Source organism: Elephantulus edwardii, unplaced genomic scaffold, assembly GCF_000299155.1.
Source record: "Elephantulus edwardii isolate Elephantulus edwardi_28Jun2011 unplaced genomic scaffold, EleEdw1.0 scaffold00239, whole genome shotgun sequence".
NCBI classification, from domain to species: domain Eukaryota; kingdom Metazoa; phylum Chordata; class Mammalia; order Macroscelidea; family Macroscelididae; genus Elephantulus; species Elephantulus edwardii.
The window spans coordinates 3,023,807-3,027,188 of record NW_006399989.1 but is presented as its reverse complement, the minus strand read 5'-3'; the positions used below and the strand labels follow the sequence as shown (position 1 = coordinate 3,027,188).

Here is a 3,382-nt window from a genome sequence, read left to right as displayed (position 1 = left end):
ACAGTTGCAAATATTAATTAATAATTAGAACATGGAATGTATGACCTAAAAGTTGCCATAAATGAAATGGAGTGCAAAGAGATTGACATTCTAGGCATTAGTGAGCTGAGATGGACTGGCACTTGCCACATAAATCAGACAATTATACTTTGCTGGAAATGACAAATTGTTTTAAGATCTAACCTGAAGTACAGTACTATGACTGATAGGATACTGTTCATACGTGATCAATGATACAAGTCTTTGAAAAAGACTTTAAAAAGATCAATGCCTCGAGCTCTGATGGCCGAGTGGCAAGAAGTTGCACTGCAATCCCAGAAGCTTGCAATTAAAATCCACAAGATGCTCTGCTGGAGGAGGGGCAATCTCCTCCTGTACCAGTCAGATCCAATTTGACAGTGCACATACACGAAAAGTAGTTTAAAAAAATACATAAAGACTTAAAAAGAAAGATCAGTACCTCACATCATATTAAAAAAACTAACTTATAGTAGGTCAAAGACCTAAACGTAAAACCTAAAGCTATAAACATCACTGAAGATAAAATGGAAACAAATGCGTAGGCTTTATCTGTGTGTGTCTCTCAAACACAGCAAAAAATGTACAAATATCAGAAAAATAACTAGATTAAGGGGAACTGAAATAAAAAAACCAACACACCAAAACCCAGAATTCTTAAAAAATGCATACCACCAAGAGCCTGTGATACACTATTTTCAGCCTCAGCCAAAGTTCCAGCTATCACTCCTCCTCTCCTTACTGGGGTTGCCTCCACAGCTGTATGCCCACCCCTGTCGGCCTCAGCTCCAAGGAAAACTACAAAAAGATGTGTGCCAGCAACTCAGATTTGAGTATCTCAACCAAGAACTGCTATAGCATGACCATACTTGGTTTGTCCAAGGTGGGTAAGATGGCCATTGTGTTGCACTTCTTCATGGGCCATTTCAAGGACACTTACACTCCCACAATCAAGGACTTGTACTTGCAAGTTCTACTTTATAGGCGGCCTGACCATGCAGCACCTCTCCATCCTCATAGAGCACACTGGTTAAAGGCTCACTCAGTCTGCCCTGCTTTACCCTCTCCTCCCTTGTCTCTGTACACAGCAGGAGATCTTTTCATCCTGGTGATCAGCCTAGACAATCAGTTTTCCTTCAAGAAGATGCAGAGGCTCAAGCAACAGATCTTTGACACAAAATCTTGCCTTAAGAACAAAACCAAAGACAACATGGATACAGCCCTGTTCTTTTGTGCTAACAGGGTGACTGGGACTTCTATGGCAAAGTGGAACAACATGAGAATGAGGCGGGCTATGTACCCCCAAACTATGCCTACTTTGAGATCTCAGCCAAAACCAACAGCAGTCTGGACCAGATAATCCAGACATTCTTGGCATTGGCCAAGCTGCCAAATGAGAATACCCTAGGCTTTCACCACAAGATGTTGGTGTAGAACTGTGGACTGCTGAACAAGAAGGTGCTATGCAGCAAGACACTGTTATAAGCCAGTGGCCCTAGAAGCAACCCAGGTGAAGCCTTTCACATCATGGCACCCTTTGCATGCAGGCCCAGCGTGCCCAGCGACTTCATACACATTCACAAGAAGGCTAGCATTAGGAGTACTGTGTCATGAGCTAAAAGCCACAAGGAGAATGTTTTGTTTAAAAGGTAAATCCACCAGACTGGTGTGCCCAGTGCACATGAGCTGACTCAGTGATGTGGCAGGGAGCAACTTCTTCTAGAAGGCCATCCATTCTGGAAGAGTACTGTCATTACCAGGCCTCTCTCCTTGCACAGTTTGCCACTAGGATCCCTCAAAGATTAGAAGCAGTGCTTATCTTGTCACCAAACCTTGGGGATGAGTGGATGAGGAAAGCCGTGTAGAAGTTAAGTCACTGTTAAAAAGTAAGAAATCAGTCCTGATAGCTCAAGGGTCATGACAAAAGAGGCATTTGGAGCAATCATTACAGCTAGTAAAAGCTTCTTCCCTTCAGAGGCCAAGAGTGTCAACTAATAACCAAGTGACATGTTGTTGTCATATGCCTTCAAGCCACTTGCAACTCATAGCGACCCTATGTATAATAACTCTGAATTCTACTATATTTTTAATTAATCTCACTGACTATGACACTCCTACCACCATTACCCAAGTTCAATTGTCAATGCATCTCATTTGGGGTCTTCCTCTCCTGTGTTGTCCCTCCATCTTTCCAAGCATGGTGTACTTTTCTGAGGACTGGTCCCTCCAGGCAGCATGCCCAAAGTATGTCAGATGGAGCTTCAAAAGCCTTGCCATCAAGGAGCAACTTGGATTAACCCTCTATAGGACAGACCTGTTTGTTCTCTTGGCAGTCTATGATTCCAATACTCTTCTCCACAACCACAATTCAATGGCACCTATTCGTCTTCTATCATCCTCAGTCATTGTCTAGCTCTCTGATGCATAGCAAGTAAATACAAAGACCATGGCTTCAATCAGACACACCTTAGTCTCTAGACTGACGTAGTTGCTCTTCAGTACTCTGGAGCAGTCCCTGGCAGCAGATTTTCCCAATGCAATTAATCTTTTGGTTTCCTGACTGCTGGTGCCAAGAGTGTTGATTGTGGAAACAAGAAAGCTAAAATTGTTAACAATCTCAATCTCCTCTCTATTTATCATGATGCGACAAATTTGCTCAGTGATGAGAATCATTGTTGTTTTGATGTTTACCTTCAACCCATACTGAAGACTACAGGTCTGGACCTTCTGCACCAAGTGGCTTTGGGTCCTCCTCAGTTTCAGCAAGAAGTCTGTGTCATCAGCATAACAAAGGTTGTTGACGAGTCTTCCTCCAATCCTGACGTCACATCCTTCTCATAAAGACCAGCTTCATGAATGATCTGTTCTGCAAATAGATTGAAAAAGGATTGAAACAGGATGCATCCCTGACATATCTATTTTCTGATTTTGAAACACGCAGTGTCTCCTTGCTCTGTTCTAAGGACTGTTTCCTGGCCAAGTGTAGGTTTTGCATAAGCATTATTAAGTGTACTGGGATTCCCATTCTTCACAAGATTAGCCAAAACTTGTAAAATGCCACACAGTCAAATGTGGCCTGCCAGAACGAATGTCGCGTGGTTTCTGTGTCTTCGATTACCTGGGGAGATGGGAGGGGTAAGAGACTGGCCCCTAAGCTGCCCAGCGTTCAGCTAGTCGGATGGGATGCCTAACACCTCCTCTGAGCGGCCTGCCAGAACGAATGTCGCGCAGTTTTTGCGTCTTCGATTACCTGGGGAGATAGGAGGGGTCAGAGACTGGCCTCTAGCTGCCCAACTTTCAGCTAGTTGGATGGGATGCCTAACCCCTCCTTTGAGTGGCCTGCCGGAATGAATGTCCTGCGGTT

At 43.8% G+C, this 3,382-nt stretch overlaps 1 pseudogene; it reads left to right on the top strand.

The window, feature by feature from the left end:
- The first annotated feature begins 910 nt into the window (after positions 1-910).
- Positions 911-1,632, top strand: LOC102847810 (annotated as a pseudogene).
- The last annotated feature ends 1,750 nt before the right edge of the window (positions 1,633-3,382 follow it).